Source organism: Zalophus californianus, chromosome 4 (assembly GCF_009762305.2).
Source record: "Zalophus californianus isolate mZalCal1 chromosome 4, mZalCal1.pri.v2, whole genome shotgun sequence".
Lineage (NCBI taxonomy): Eukaryota > Metazoa > Chordata > Mammalia > Carnivora > Otariidae > Zalophus > Zalophus californianus.
In genome coordinates this window covers 115464838-115482378 of record NC_045598.1, presented here as the reverse complement: position 1 = coordinate 115482378, position 17541 = coordinate 115464838, and the positions used below count along the sequence as shown (strand labels likewise).

The 17541-nt window shown below is 39.9% G+C and overlaps 1 long non-coding RNA gene across 1 annotated transcript in view; it reads left to right on the top strand.

Annotated features, from left to right (window-relative positions):
- Positions 1 to 15633, top strand: part of LOC113935315 — a 33999-nt gene extending 18366 nt beyond the window's left edge. Inside the window, exons 2-3 of the long non-coding RNA XR_003524019.1 lie at positions 1027 to 1132; positions 15121 to 15633. This is a non-coding gene — a long non-coding RNA (uncharacterized LOC113935315). The remainder of the gene's footprint in view (positions 1 to 1026; positions 1133 to 15120) is intronic.
- The last annotated feature ends 1908 nt before the right edge of the window (positions 15634 to 17541 follow it).

Sequence of the window (17541 nt, the reverse complement as noted above, 5' to 3'; positions counted from 1 at the left end):
ATGCTTCAGAAAATTGTAAGGTAAGAAGAGAAGCACTATGTGGGTTTTCCACTGAAGTAGTAGCATCCTGCCCTTGCATAATTAGGACTCTCCGTGGCCACACCACAGTACTCTGGAAGTTAAGAAGTATCATGCTAAGCGAAATAAGTCAGTCAGAGAAAGACACCGTATGATTTCACTCATAGGTGGAACTTAAGAAATAACAACAACAAAATGAACAACAATAATATTAATAATAATACAAAATAGCTATACTCCTTTTGCCTCATCTAGAACACCCTACAGCAGGTACTGGAGGGTTGCCAATTAACATTTGCATGCTAACTGTGGAAGATAGAATCACAATGAACTTTCAAATGAACCTTTTTCTGAAGAGGTTTTTAAGCATCTCAGGTGTTAAACTAATTACTACAGAATTCTTTTCAGAGGGACTTCAAAAAAAAAAAGAACCAATTTTATCCTTCTTATTGAACTTACTCTTTCACAAATGGAGTCAGGACAAACTAATTTTCTCTTCTGAATACATTAATGTTAAGGTGTTGGATACCAGAGGCATAATTCCTTTTTACTAAGATTTTTTTTTCTTCTTTTCTGTATTCTTTTCATCATACAAGCGCCATTGTCTTTGTAGCTACCTTTTGGGGTCTTGACATTTATTTTTCTCCTTTTAGTGCATAACATCTCAAAACAAGTGCTTTGATCAGCTGCTCAAGGGATCACATGTCTGGAACAGGGGGGCACTTAGAAGCCTATGTTCTTAGAGGTGCATTGATGTTGGAATGATATGAAAAATAATTTTGTGGAGGGGCACCTGGCTGGCTTAGTCCATAAAGCATGAGGCTCTTAATCTCTGGATTAAAACAATGATTTTGTGGAAACAACTTTCTTGCCTAAGCTCTGACCATGTTTATTACTAAAGAAGAATGCATTGACAAATATACATATAAATCTATTATCGGTAGATAGATTTGACCTCTTGCCAGTGTGGCTTTAATGCTTTCTCTCTTTCTCATGTCTGTCACTTAGGAAGAGTGATTGGCCCAGGAGATACCCTGCCTCCCACTTGAACTCCTTGCCCTAAAAGAAGGGAAGCAAAACTCCTGATGGAGAAAAAAAATTCTGCTGGAGACAGGTGTGTGATTATGTGGGTGGGGGTATGAATTTATTTTGTAGTAAATTAGTGGCCCATGTTGGGGTACTTTGGGCTGAGTGCACAGAGAAAACACTATTAAGAAGTCTGGTTTCAAGCCTATGAAATTATAGCCTACTTTCTAAATCACTATCAGAAGCTATTGAATTAGTAATAAAATCAGAGCCAAAACCCCCCCCAAGGTTTAAATCACCACTCAGATGACTTCACACATGTAACCAACAGTATTTCCAAACTTGTTTTCTCATCTCTGAAACGAATCTAATGACACGAGTGCTCCTGACCCAGTGAAATTGGCTAAGGATCCAAACGAAAGAACAACTAGGAGAACCACAACAATAAATGTAGGCAGTAGTGTGTTGGTATCATCAGTATAACTACCCTTGTTTTCTTTTAACTTTTTATTTTGAAATGATTAGAGATTCATAGTAAGTTCCAAAGGAGAATGTGCAAAGTGGTCCCAGGCACTTTTGGCTCAGTTTTCCTAAAGGAAACTGCATGACTCTTGTACAGTATCAGAGCCAGGAAACCGATATGGGTATAATTCATAGAGCTTATTTAGATTTCCCAAGGTTTACAAGCACTCGTGTGTGTGTGTGTGTGTGTGTGTGTGTGTGTAGTTCTAAGGACTTATATCACATCTGTAGGTTTGTGTAGCCGCCACTGAAATCAAGATAAAGAATTGTCCCAGCACCACAAAGTTCCCCCATTCTACCCCTTTGCATTTACATCCACCACCTTCTCTGCATCCTAATCTTTGGCAACCACAAATCTGTTCTCAATCTCTATAATTTTATCTCAAGAATATTATATAAATGGAATCACACAGTTTTTGGCTTTCTGGGATTATTATTTTTTCACTCTGCATCATTCCCTTGAGATTTATCCAAGGGACATGTATCAATAGTTCATTCCTTTTGTATATCAACAATTGATTCTTTTTTGTTGCTTCATAGTATTCCATAGTATGGATGTACCACAGTCCTTCATTCATCCCTTGAAGGAGTTTCTTGGGTTGTTTCTGTTTTTGGTTGTTGTGAATGAAGCTGCTGTGGACGTTGATGTACAGATTTTGTGTGAATGTGGGTTTTCATTTCTTTTTTTTTTAAGATTTTATTTACTTATTTGACAGAGAGAGACAGCGAGAGAGGGAACACAAGCAGGGGGGAGTGTGAGAGGGGGAAGCAGGTTTCGCGCCAAGCAGGGAGCCCAATGGGATCATGACCTCAGCTAAAGGCACATGCTTAATGACTGAGCCACTCAGGAGCCTCATGAACGTGGGTTTTCATTTCTCTGGGATAAATGCCCAATAGTGAAATAGCTGGGCCATAGGATCCTTGCATGTTTGATTTTGTAAGACACTGCCAAATTGTTGTCCTGATGGGTTGTACCATTGTGCATTCTTACTAGAAACGTATGGGTGATCTAGTTTCTCTATAGACTTGCCAGCACAAAGATTTTGTCAATATTTTTTTAAGTGGAGCCCAGTGGAGGGTTCGAACTCATGACCCTGAGATCAAGACCTGAGCTGGGATCAAGAGTCTGATACTTAACCAAATGAGTCATCCAGGCACCCCTCACTGTTTTTCATTATAGCCATTTTGATAAGGGTGCAGTGATATTTTATTGTGTTTTTAGTTTGCGTTTTCCTAATGGCTTTGACGTTGACTATCTTTTCATGTATTTATTTGCCATCTGTATATGCTCTTTGATGGAATGCTTGTTCATTTTCTTTGCCCATATTCTAGTTAGATTGCTTGTTATTTTATTCTTGAGTCTTGTGACTTCTTGATATATTCTAATACAAGGTCTTTGTCAGATAGGGGGTTTGCAAATATTTTCTCAAACTCTGTAGTTTGTCTTTTTAGCCTTTAAATAGGGTTTTGGCAAAGCAAAAGTTTATTTTTGATATTCTGAGGTTCAACTTATTAATTTTTCCTTTATGGACTATACTTTTGATGTCTAAGAACTCTGCTTAGCCTTAGGTCACAAAGATTTAAAAATTTTTTTCCTAAAAGTTTTATAGTTTTACTTACAGTTGTACATTTTATAAGTCCATGATGCATTTTGAGTAGATTTCTGTATAATGTGTGAGGCTCAGGTTGAGGATTTTTGAAGGTTTTTATAACTGGCCTCTGGACATGCTCTCCCTGTCTACTTTTCTATATTTCTAGACATTATTTCATGTCTACCTTAAATTTCATCTCTTTCACTCTTTCATTAGGCCTTTTTTAGTTGTTTTACTCCATAGCGGTCATATACCATCCCTAACTTCTTACCGCCTTCCTGATCAAAGAATGTAATTACATAGATATCCTCTACTATTGACATAAGTCATGCTGATAATATGATAATTTGATAATATGTTGATATGTTTGTCTTTCCCAGTATACTGTAAGTCTGCAAAAAGGAAGGGCATATCTTTCTCTTTCTCAAAACTTAGCCCAGATTTTGTAGATAGTAAGGATGCTGTGCTATTTGTAGATTTAAAATGAATTGAGTTCTACCATCCTTATATATGTTAGCAGAGGGACATATTCACCTATATGTGCATCTATATTCAGATGCGACATAAAAAGATTTTTTTGAGGAGGCACAACTGAGTGGAGAGGCCAGTAGCAACCCAACCGGATCACTTCTGATTCTCGAACCTGACTGCACCGGCTGGAACCTGTTTACTCAGGTGAATGAGGTCAGGATCGCAGGTAGGATTGCCCAGTGCTGGCTGTGCATTTAATTCCAGGATGCTGTGGGAAGATGTACTGCTGATTCATAAATACCTTTCCAATGGATTTGCCCATGATTCTGCTTAAAGGATACCCCTCGATACAGTTAGAACTTTGAAATTATATGTGTGTGCACATAATATATATATGCACACATAAAACATACCTATGTTGTTGTTGATGTTTCCCCAGAGTAGCCTCCAAATTCTACCTTTCAGAAATCTCTTTTGCATTGGTTCCCTACATTTGGATTTAGATGCCCGTTAATTAAGGACTTCCAGCCAGTATATCCATTTCATTTTAGTTTCCCAAAGACCTAGTGCTCAGGTGATAATAGGAGCTGTGGAATAACCTTTATTATTTGTTCACATCTGTCTCAAAAGTGAAGGTCAGTACATTCCTACATTTTTCCTTTTCCTGTGCCAATTAGTTAAAATAAGATGTCTGACAATAAATCATGATTATTATCAGGATATGAGCCATGGCACAAGGATAGATCAATTTTTTGGTGTTAAAGTATTTGGATAGGTTTGCTGCAATATGATTGCAATGTTTAATTCTGAGCTCTGATTATTGGTAGGAATTAACACATGCCCATCCCCCTCCACTCTGAATAACCTTTTAAGAGATGATTCTATTCATAGTTAAGAGGATTTACAGACTTAAACTGCAAAGATACAACACTGAGCAGGGACATTGTCACTCTTCAGGGAAATAATGTTATCTATTGGTAGAAATTCATGCTTAGAAAATTCACCATAGGAAACTATGAATTTAGGAAAAACATCCCTTAGCTTCTTAATGTTCTTATATTCCTGTATTATTTTATCAGTTTTTTTCTTGAGCAATTTTTGTAGAAAGCAGCCTATAATTTTTCTTTCATTACTATACGGGATATAATTTTTATTTCAGAGAAAAACATCCAAGCCACAATAACTACAAAACATCAAAGTCAGAAAAATCTATGGCTATGTTTTCTGCTTTTTAAAACATTACCTCCTGAAACAGACAAACGATAAATAAATAAGCATTTGCCTTGGCAAGGGGAAGCTGTTTAGATTGGAGAAAACTGGACAGATCTGGTAATTATCATCAAGGTTCTAATTTTTCTCTGGGGGTTGGCTTGAAAATATTTTGATAAATTCTCAATAAGATAAAGTGAACAATACTATGAAAGCTTGCTTATGGTTTTATATTCTTTCTGGATAAACCTTTTCTTTGTCAAGAAAGGATCATGGATTGTGGAGATCATCTTACCTTGATATCATGCACAGCTTTGGTGCTGCCTTCATCTTCCATGGTTTGATGAATGTTTGCTTTATATCCCTCAGCCCTGGGCAGGGGCAGAAATTGCTTCCACATAGATGGCCTGGAGAAATGTTTCTGGAGGCACTCTTGGTTGTCTTGAGAAGGATTGGGCATGTTTTTACAATAAAGTTCCAAATGAGTCCTGCAGCCTGATTTTAACAATACTAGCCCAGGATCCACTCTATTTCTCTTTGTTTGGCTGATGCTGGGCCATCTGTCAGTCAGCTGGGGACCTCCCTGGAAGGTTACGCTATCTGAAAGATTATTTGTTTTGTGGATCAGCAGCTTATCCACTAGTGTTCTATTCCTGGGAGAGCCTCCTGTTTTGAATGTCTAGGTATGTTATGACTGCCCCCTACAGGCAACAATGAGCTCCTAATTCAAATTTAATCCTAAATCAAAATAGAAAGGAATGATGTAAGTGATATATTGCTTAGGATATAATGACAAAGGGAATAGATTGTTTTGCAAAATTCTGCATTAGTCGTGTGCAACAGGGACTAGAACTTTATAATCTTGGGCTACACAATCCAGAGGCAGGTGGTCTGCTTAATCTATGTAGGTTTCTTAGAAGGTCATTTTAGCAGCATTCAGCTTTGTGGCTAGAAATGTGTGCTGAACTCAGACCCAAACTTAAAGCCAAGGATTATTACACCTAAATTGATATCATGTAGGATTAAATTGATTTTTCTTATGAAGTAATTAGTCATCTAATGATTAAACCAAGAGTTGGCTTCCAACATTGTGCTTCACATTTGTAAATGCCTTATAAATAAAGATTATTGAACAGAATGCAAAGAAGTAGAACATAATACCTTTCTCTCAAGGGATACCTAATGCTCAAGTAGCCCTTGCTGGGTCTGGTGATGCACAGAGGTAAAAACGTCAGGCGTGTATTACTGGGGATTACAAACTGGAGGAGTTTCCTTTTGTAAAATGACTCCAGGCCTCCACAATTGGTATACAAAACAGACACAATTCCTATCAACATCTCAGCTTCCTTTTTTCTTTTCTTTCAGCTTCCTTTTTTTTTTTTTTTGCAGAAATTGATAGGTTGATTCTAAAATTCATATAAGATTGTAAGGGACCCAGAATATTCAAAACAGTTTCATAAAAGGAAGAACAAAGTTGGAAGATTCACATTTCTCAATTTTAAAACTTATTTTAAAGCCACAGTAATTAATATTGTGGTATTGGCATAAGGATAGACATATAGATAAACAGAATAGAATTGAGAGTCCATAAATAAATCCATACATTTATGGTCAGTTGATTTTTGACAAGGTGCCAGAATAATTCAACAGAGGAAAGAATTGTCTTTTCAACAAATGGTGCTGGAACAACTGGATAACTACAGGCAGAAAAATTAAGCTGAACTTCTACCTCACACCATGTAAAAAATTAACTAAAAAATGAATCATAGACTTATATGTAAGAGCTGAAACTATAAAACTGTTAGAAGAAAATGTAGGGGTAAATCTTTGTGACCTCGGATCAGGCAAAGCCTTCTTACATACAACACCAAAAGCACAAGGGACAGTAGAAAAAACAGGTAAACTGGACTTCAGCAAAATGAAAAACTTTGATTTTCAAAAAACCTCATCAAGAAAGTGAAAAGATAACCCACAAAATAGGAGAAAATATTGTAAATCATATATACACAGTAAGAGAATTGTATCCAGAATACATAAAAAGTTCTTACAACTAACAAAACAAAACAAAATTTAACTGAAAATGAGTGATGTGTCTAAATAGACGTTTCTCCAAAGAAGATATACAAATAGCCAGTAAGCCCATGAAAATGTGCTCAACATCATTAGCCATTAGGGGAAAGCAAGTCAAAATCACAGTGATTTCACATTCAATAGGTTGTCTTTAATAAAAAAGACAATGAAAAATATTAGTGAGTATGTGGAGAAACTGGGACTCTCATACATTGCTGGTAGAAATATAAAATGTTGCAACCATTTGGAAAACAATTTGGCAGTTCCTCAAAATGTTCAACACAGTTACCGTAAGATCCAGCAATTTCCTCCTAGATGTCTACTGAAGCAAGAGAAGTGAAATATGTGTTCACATCTAAAGGCACACAAATGTCCATAATTGGAACCAACCCACATGCTCATCAACTGGTAAACAAAGTGAAGTGTATTTGTACAATGGAATATTATTCAGCCATAAAAAGGAATGAAGTGCTGATACATACAACAACATGGATGAACCTTAAAAACATGCTGAGAGAAGCCAGTCACAAAATACCACATAGTGTGTGTTTCCATTTATAAGAAAATGTCCAGAATAGGCAAATCTTGAGATACAGAAAGTAGATTAGTGGTTGCCTAGGGCAGGAGGGTTTGAGAAGAGATGTGGAGCAACTACCAATGAATAAGAGGTTTCTTTTTGGGGTGACGAAAATGTTATAAAACTGATTGCAGTGATGGTTTCAGAACCTGGTGAATATACTGAAAACCATTAAGTTGTGTATGTTAAGTGGGTGGAGTGTATGGTATGTGAATTATATCTCAATAATGCTGTTGAACTTTCTATAAAAAAGAGGCAACTTCTTGAAGTGACCAAATGTTTTAGGGCGGGGCCATAAATAAATCTCTTGACAGTTAAAAATGTTCCCTGGGTTCAGCTGAGTGAAGATATGGTTGAACTATCATTGGTCTGAGGGTCCCAGGACCTGGTTCTGGACTCTGAGAATGAAAACGGAATAGGTAGTATTGGTATTCTCAAATTGACCTGTGCAGTCTTTGGAGCTGGAAGATTATTTTGTCCTCCCGCCCACTTTGTCTCTCTGCAGTTTGTGAATGGGGAAACTTGCATGAGATATTAGGTGATATGTTCAAGGGCTGTATATAGTAGCACAGTTGGGACCAGCCTCCGTGGCTTCATATCCCAGGGCCAGAGCACACTGTTCTGAGCCACTCTGCAAACCAAATCATTCGTGTTTCTCTTTTTCTTTAATGATGTAATTTAGGTCCACCAGCCTCTTGCTTTCATTTTTGCACCCTCTCTTGTGGTGTCAAACCGTGGAGGAAACATTTTGTTCAAACATTTGTTAAGTTCTCTCTAGCACTTTCCCCATGCTTGCAAAAATTCTCGTGTTTGGAAATTTCTTTCTAGTTAACAATCATTTCTCTGAAAATTCTTTCATTGTCTTAAATTTAATTTGTTGATAACTTTATCTAGATCTGCTAATAAAACATTGCACACTCAGTTCTTGAGAGATCCTAGTAAAAATTATTTTTTTTTGTATTTGAGGGGTGTATGTGTATAGTGGGACAGTAGCATTGATTGGCCTTCCCTGGCATTCTGTGTAAACTAAGTTTTCTGGAGATTACAGTACGAGGAATCTGCATGAAAAAAGAATTTTACGATCTGTCAAAGTTGAGTAAAGTACTTACTGGCAAACATGTGCTTGTTTTGCATTATATCAAGTAAAAGGACATCTCCTAAAGGGTCAGTGTAACAGGCAAGCCTGAGGGACTTGTGTCTAGGAAGCATAAACAGCTCAGAGTGTGGTGGGAGGAGGGAGGTTAGTGGCCTATTAATCTATACAACCCTGACTTGGTTGCTACTTCTGAGAGTGGCAGAAAGCTGGTGGATTGACAGCTGATTGAGTAAGTGTTAAGGGAGATGAACAGACAAACCCTAAGCCTGGAGGAGCCCAGCCAACACTCTTCCTTCATGCAAATGAGGCTGATGGTATGCAGATCCAGGGAGGGAAATCCTTACAGGGGCCCATCTCAGACAGTCATGGAAGAGCAAGACAAGGGAGCTCTCTAAGACTGCCCAACTGGTCATGGCTCACATTGTGGATCACCACGTTTGCTCTCCTGGTAGGATAGGCAGTCTTTGCTCTATGTCATGTCATGGATCCAGAGAGTTACCTTGTTTTTCCTTCATCACTGTGTGTTGAAAGTGTTTGTGGTAGAAGCATCACTTAACCATGGATTGATAGCTTTGAGGACCCACGCATGGACCAGACTGAAAGGAGTGAATATCACCAAATGACCCTTGACTTTCAGCTGGATGCAGTGACTAGAAAAGATTCTGGGTTGTTTTCCTTTGGAATGAGTGAATACATTTTAAAAAAGATTTTATTTGTTTATTTGAGAAAGAGAGCACTAAAGAGAGAGAGAGGGAACACAAGCAGGGGGAGCAGCAGAAGCAGAGGGAGAAGCAGGCTCCCCGTTGAGCAGGGAGCCCGACGCAGGACACGATCCCAGGATGCTGGGATCATGACCTGAGCTGAAGGCAGACGTTTAACTGATTGAGCCACCCAGGCACCCCGAGTGAATACATTCTTTTTTTTTTTTTTTAAAGATTTTATTTATTTGAGAGAGAGAGAATGAGAGATAGAGAGCACGAGAGGGAAGAGGGTCAGAGGGAGAAGCAGACTCCCTGCTGAGCAGGGAGCCCGATGCGGGACTCGATCCCGGGACTCCAGGATCATGACCTGAGCCGAAGGCAGTCGCTTAACCAACTGAGCCACCCAGGCGCCCCCCGAGTGAATACATTCTAAATATCATTTAGATTATGTTAAGTGGGAACGTTTCTGCAAGTGTATATATGGAAAAAAGGGAATTGTGCGTGTGCATGTGTGTGTGTGAACACTGGACCGACAAGAGGCAGCATGGAGTGGACTTCTGTTTTTTGTTTTTTTTCTTGTTCACCTTTTAATGTCCTTATTTCTAATAATACAACTCCAGTTTTCTTTGGGAAAATACATCTATCCCATCCTCAATCCCTGTGATTTGCATAGAGCTCACTCTGCATCTAGCTCCAGGTCTGTGAACAGCCTGGCAAGTTAGTGAATTCCATCCTTCTGCCCACACACAGTAACTGCACAAGGTCAAGTGTGTGACTAGTTCAATTAGGGTCAGCCCTAGGACTTTTGCTAAAACTATCAGAAAAGCAGTACTGCTTGTTTTCCACTGGGGTTACTAACTAGGAGAATCTAAGTCTGGTGCCATTGGTGTATATCTTTGCCAATACTTTCACAGAACCAGCTGAAGAATGAAATCAGTTCACTGAGAGCCAGAATAGAGAGGCAGGCAGAGAGAAAGATGGATTCCTGACATCATTTGAGCAATTCACTGTCCCTGAATATCTAATCCTAGACTCTTCATTTACATGATCCAATAACTTCCTTAGAAGTAAAAAATGTTATTTTTGATAATATTATTACTATTTCCTTAAGTTAGCTTGATCTGTTTCCTTTTACCTGCAGAATAGATGAAGGGCTTATTGGAGTGCTTCATACAGAATAAACTCTTGCTACATGCTAGCTATTATTATTATTATTTTGGCTTCTGTGACTGTATTAGTTATTTATTGTTGTGTAACAAGTGTTCCACAACTTAGCAGTTTACGGTAACATTTATTGTTTGAAGGTAACAGGAATTGGCTGCAGTTTTGCTACATCCTCTGGCTCAAGGTCTCTGCTGAGTCAAGGTGTCTGCTGGGGCTGCTGTCATCTCAAGGCTCCACTGGGGAAGGCTCCACTTCTAGGCTCACTCACAGGGCTGTTGCCAGGACTTAGTTCCTCGAACTCAAGTGGACTAAGAGCCCCAGTTCCTTGCTGGTTGCTGACTGGAGTCCGCCCTCAGCTTCTGCCACATCAGGCTCTGCATGGGTCAGTTTACCACCTGGTAGCTTGATTCTCCGGTGTGAAGAAGTGAGAACAACCCAAGAGAATGCAAGCAAGATGGAAGTCAGAGTCTTTTTTTTTTTTTAAGATTTTATTTATTTATTTGACAGAGAGACAGTGAGAGAGGGAACACAAGCAGGGGGAGTGGAAGAGGGAGAAACAGGCTTCTGGCCGAGCAGGGAGCCCGATGTGGGACTCGATCCCAGGACCCTGGGATCATGACCTGAGCCGAAGGCAGATGTTTAACAACTGAGTCACCCAGGCGCCCCATGAAGTCACAGTCTTTTGTAACCTGATGTCAGAAGTGATATCCCCTTCCCTTTGCCGTATTACTTTCCTTAGAAGAACGTCAGTAAGTCTAGCCTGTACTCAAGGAGAGATGATCGCAGAACGGGGGGTGGCGGGGGAATCATTGGGAGGCGGGATTACTCGCCACTTTAGAAGCTATTTTTAATTTTTTTTCCAGTTGTGGGAGATTGGCATTATGGGGCCAATAGAGCAGTATAATAAAATTGACATACCTGGAAAATCCTGAAGCTCAGTTGTTGTAAGAATTTAGGTACTGGTATCGCAAATAAGTGAAATCCTGTGTGATTGACATTAGATTTGCTTTGGTAATACCAACGCAGAGGCTTTTGGGATAGTTAGGTAGAGGACTTTGTAAAAGTGTCGTGGTGTCGATACTCAGAGTTACTGTTAGGCCAAAGTATGTCAGCTGCTTGCAAATACCTATTGTACGAAAGACAGTGGAAAAACCGTCTTCCATTAAACTAATAGTTTATTTACTGAGCTGCAAAAAAAAAAAAAAAGTCATGAGGGGGTGCCTGCCTCTTCTCTTTTCCCTAATGCCGGATAGATCCCTGGTGATGCTTGGAGAAGACCAGGTGACCAGAGTACCAGCCTCTCTCCACTCAGTGCATTGTTCCTGATCTTTTTTCACAACTTTGTGCCTCTCCAAAAAGAGGAGTGCTCATGGAACCTGCTGTAACCTGCTGCATCATGATGGGTCTGGGGCTGGGGTCGTGCAGGGAAGATGCCGCGCAGAGCAGACCTGGTCACTGGCTTTGCTCGGTGATGCAGAGAAACATGCTCTGCATCTTGCCAGGAAGTGAACAGCTTCATCTTAAAAATGACAACATTTTCAAGTGGGTCAAGACTAGAAAGAAGGAAAGGGACTCATTCAGAATCTATGAATCATTTTTTCTCTCTTTTGCCTCGAATGCCCTATGCCTGTTTCTTAATGTGCCTGCCTTGCTTAGGATGGGTGCCAAGTGTCAGTTCTAAGACGGAGCTCCCAGACCTCTCTCTCTTCTCTCTGTGAGCGGCAGCATCAGCTTCCTCTTCTAGGTGCCCGGGCAGTTTGAGATGTACCTCTGTCATTGCACTTCTTGAAATGATCTGACTGCATCTGTGCTCCTCAACTTGACTTTGAGCAACTCCGAAGAACACACCCCCACCCCCCAAAATTGGAGTGCCTGGCAAATTGGGGACGCTAAGTAAATGTATCTCCAACAGAACAAGGGAGAGAGGAATTAAACATGCTTGCTCTTGTGTTTTGTCTGTTCACAGGAATTTTAGTCTCTGTTGTCAGTGATGTTTAACCATATTTTGTTTTGGCGGTGGGATTAAGCGGCTTCATTTGTATTGTGTATTAGTCAGCTTGTGCTCCCATAACAAAATACCATAGACTGTGTGGCTTAACCAACAGAAATTTATTTTCTCACCCTTCTGGAGGCTAGATGTTTGAGAACAGGGTGCCACCATGGTCAGGTTCTGGGGAGAGCCCTCTCTCTGGCTTGTAGACAGCCACCTTCTCGCTGTGTCCTCAGATGACTTTCCTCGGTGTCTGGTGTCTCTTCTTATAGAGACACTAATCCCATGATGAGGGCATCCCTATGACCTCATCTAACCCTAATTACCTCCTGAAGGCCTCATTTCCAAATACCATCACATTGAGGTTCACGACTTCAACACGCAGATTTTGAGGCAAACACAAACATTCAGTTCATAATGTTAAAAGATAAACTGAGGCACATTAACATTTTCAAGAGTTTGAGTTACTGTTGCTTTCAACCAGGCAGCACCAAACTGAAAGTTCTTGACAGAGCTTGGGAAAAGGCTTGTATAGAACAGATGTGGAAGCAGAGCAAGGAAATGATTTGACTGGCTACAGCTTAGGCAGTTGACTAATTTGGGGAAGTCGAGGTGGCTGTTTGTGATTGTTTAGTGTCATTGTCTGTGGTGCAAGTGCATTTATAGGAATTGACTCTGGGTTACAGGGTCTACCAAGGCATTAGAGGCAGCTCAGTCTAATGGCCTCCTAGGTTAATTACTTTAACATTTTCTCCCTTTGGCCATCTTCTTGTACGTGATGGATTGACTAAAAAATTGGTATTAGCACCACCCTCGCTCACTATCAGGTTTAAGTTGTTTCAGTGTACAACTCGTAGGTTATGATGTCAGTTTGTGAAACGTTTTTGCTATTCATCTCCTTGTTCATCTTGTTTCTCTTTTTCCCAGCTCAGGTGAGACCATCTGATGTACAAGCACGTATTTAAAACTTTATTTATTCACTTATTTATTTGACAGAGAGAGAGAGAGAGAGAGAGCACATAAGTAGGCAGAGCGGCAGGCAGAGGAAGAGGGAGAAGCAGGCTCCCTGCTGAGCAGAGAGCCCGATGTGGGACTAAAGCCCAGAACGGTGGGATCATGACCTGAGCTGAAGGCAGACGCTTAACCAACTGAGCCACCCAGGGGCCCTTGTATTTAAGACTCTTGAGAGATACTACCTTTAAGTAGATGTAACATAAAACATAATTATTGTTGAAAAGTCCATTTATAAACTTTTACTTACATCTATTCAATGCACTTGTTCTTAACCATGATGTTGAGATTACTCCTGAAAATTTCACAAGGTATTAAACAGCTATCCATCATCTCAAGTTATTTTTCTTGCTGAAATATTTTGTGACAGCCATAATATCAGTTTATTTGACTAGTAAACTAGGTAGAATTGAAGTTGTATGTCTGCATTATATTTAATTTTGATAACTCTGAAGACATGAATGTTTTAACTAAACCAACCAAATTTAGACTAGCTTTTATATACCCAGATTATGCCAGATCATGTGAACTTGAAAAACATTTGGGTTAGTTTTTATATTTCTGAGAGAATATTTAATTTATGTAAATAATTTATTTTTCTTTAAGCCAATTAAATAGAGTTCTTCTACAAATTAATTTTGCCAATACCATCTGGAGATAGAAAAGTCACACATCTATAACACGTATATAGACATAAACAAACATATAGCAGACACTTTTTATATTTTAGCCATGAGACAAGTATTATAATACAAAACTCACTAGTTTCTAAAAGAACTGTTGGATCCAAATTGTGTTTCTGGCAGTTGGAATAAGTTAAGATTACTCGCTCTGATGCCTAAAGCTTTTTACTAATATTTATGGAAACAACTTAGATTTTTTCATTTGCTTTTTAAAAAATTTCTAAGAGGCCATTTTTAATTCATTTAGACTCTTAGATGTTTTTGGACACCAGTCAAAAGATGTTTCCCAAACCGAGGGTTGCTGGAGTGGTGTGGGGTGGGAGAGATGGGGTGGCTGGGTGATAGACACTGGGGAGGGTATGTGCTATGGTGAGCGCTGTGAATTGTGCAAGACTGTTGAATCACAGACCTGTACCTCTGAAACAAATAATACATTATATGTTAAAGAAAAAAAAAGAAGATAGTAGGAAGGGAAAAATGAAGGGGGGGAATCGAAGGGGGAGATGAACCATGAAAGACTATGGACTCTGAGAAACAAACTGAGGGTTCTAGAAGGGAGGGGGTTGGGGGGATGGGTTAGCCTGGTGATGGGTATTAAAGAGGGCATGTACTGCATGGGAGCACCGGGTGTTATGCACAAACAATGAATCATGGAACACTACATCAAAAACTAAGGATGTAATGTATGGTGATTAACATAACATAAAAAAAAGATGTTTCCCATTATTTTGGGGGAAATTTGGGATGCCTTTTTCTCTAGGACACCTTATAAATGGATAAGCTTATCTAGATTAAAAATTCCCCAGTGTGGCCAATGTAATTCAAGATTATCTTTGATAAATTTCATACACTTGTTCAGACAAACACAGGTTCTGGGCTCATAATTTTTCTATGTATACTCAGGCAGAATCCTAGCTGGAGGAGTCCCAGACTCTTTGCGCTTAGAGGAATCCATTTTGTTTTGCTCTCTCTCTTTTTCCATTAAAACAGAATTTTACGTACTGGAGGCCTCACAATGGACCCAGACCAGTTTACGTCAGATCAACTCCAACGCTGGACCCAGTCTGGAAAAAGAAATACTCAAAGAAAGCTGGAGAGCTCACAGTGCAAAAGCTGCAGAGCTCAGATCTGAGAGGAACTTTCTGCACCCTCAAAGAAAGAAGTGGGCACAGTGGGCTCGGCAGGTGCCTTTGCCCGATTGCTCCCCGAGAACCGTCAAAGGTCTCCTTTGGATCCAGTTTCTGACACCATGACTTTTAAAAGACAAGCTGAGGCATATTAAAACTTTGAAGAGTTTGAGAGATGCTGTGTTGAGAATTGAACATAGATTCGAATCAGGCAGTGCCAAACCAAAAGTGGTTAGGGGCACTCTGCGAACAGGAGTTGGGGAAAAGGCTTTTACAGAGCAGATGCAGAAGCAAAGCAAGGGTATTATTTGGCCACAGCTTAAGAGGTTGCCTCATTTAAGAAAGCCTAGTTGGTTGGGGCGCCTGGGTGGCTCAGTCGTTGAGTGTCTGCCTTTGGCTCAGGTCATGATTCCAGGTCCTGGGATCGAGCCCCGCATCGAGCCCCGCATCGGGCCCCGCATCGGGCCCCGCATCGGGCTCCCTGCTCAGCGGGAAGCCTGCTTCTCCCTCTCCCACTCCCACTGCTTGTATTCCCTCTCTCACTGTGTCTCTCTCTGTGAAATAAATAAGTAAAATCTTAAAAAAAAAAAAAAAGAAAACCTAGTTGGCTGTTTGTGATTGGTTGCTCTTTTTTTTTTTAAGATTTTATTTATTTATTTATTTATTTATTTATTTATTTATTTATTTATTTATTGAGGGGGAGAGAGAGAGAGCATGAGCGCACACGTGGGGGGCAGGGAGAGGCAGAAGCAGAAGGGTAAGCAGACTCCTGGCTGAGCAGGGAGCCTGATGTGGCACTCGAAGCCAGGACTCCAGGATCATGACGGGAGCTAAAGGCAGACGCTCAACCAACCCAGCCACCCAGGTGCCATGTGGTTAGTTGCTCTTAAATTTTGTTTTCTGGGATACAAGTGCGTTTACCGGAATTAACTCTGGTTTAGGTTTTGGTTTGCTTATGTAGGCTACCCAGCCATTACAGCCATCTGGGTTGAATGCCTCCTTCAACAAGTGTATTATAGTACAAACTGCTGAGGACCAACTGGCTGACACAAGCGCGCTTGTAACAAATCAGGGAGTCAGGCAGCCATCCAGGCAACACTTGGCCATGCTCTGTTTCCTATCCTTTGTCTCCTTATAATCAGGATCTGTATTTTTCTGGGTAGTGACTCATTGGTGGCCCCTAAAAGTTATGTCGACATCAAATCCTAGGAATCTGTGAATGTTTCCTTATTTGGAAGAGGTCTTTGCAGATGCAATTAATTTAAGGATCTTGAGATGAGGAGATCATCTTCAAATGACCCTAGATCCAATGACAAGATCCTCATAAGGCACAGAATTGGAAGCAGCATCAGGAGGTAGAGATTGGAATGCTACAGGTTGCAGAAGCTGGAAGAGGTAAGGATTGGATTTTTATCCCCGAGCCTTGGGAGGGAACAGAGTCCTGCTGTTATCTTGATTTTAGATTTCTGGCCTCCAGAACAGAGAAAGAAGACTTTTCTGAAACTTCTGAGTTTTTTTAGCCAGCCCCCAAGTTTGTGACAAGTTTGGCACAGCCGTCCTGGGGAACTAATACAGTCAGAAATCCTTTTCTTAATCTGAAGCAGTGTTTCTCAATGTTTTCTTCATTTTTGCCCAATCCAGAGGAGGAAAAAAATTAAATTAAATTTTAAAGTGACTTTGGTTTCTCCCTAAGAGAAGTTAAATACTAAGAAAATTTTGAAAGGTAGAGTAAAGTCATTATGGGTCACAGACCATTGTAATGTCTGTGGTTTTCTCAACCTTAAGGACCATTTTGCCACCTTGAAGACAATATTATTCCCAGTTTCCATTGAGCACAGGTCTACAAATATAGGAAATGATTAAAAAGGAGAAAATTACTAGGCAAGGAAGCATTGACAATGTGGATAGCATCAGTGGAAATTTAGGTCTAATAATTTTGTTTTAAAGAATGGGTGTATTTGGAGAAAAAGCTATTAAAAGTCAGTATGCAATCTGACTTAAAAATTTCAAACTTAAATTTTAGATTAAGTAGCAGCTGAATGATACAGATAGTTTATAGGTAAGTCATGGGCTGGGCCTTGATTGATGGGTGTGGGTGATTAGTGGAGGAGAGACAAGAGGGCATTCCTGGTACAAGGAGAGAGGTGGAGTGAAGGAGAGGAAACAAAACTCATCTGGTCTAATAAGCTTGTGATAACAGCTGGATTAGAACCCAAGGGAAGTAATGGTGTTGGGTCCATATTGCAGGGAGCATTGAATGCTAGACCAGGAAGTCTGGATTTTG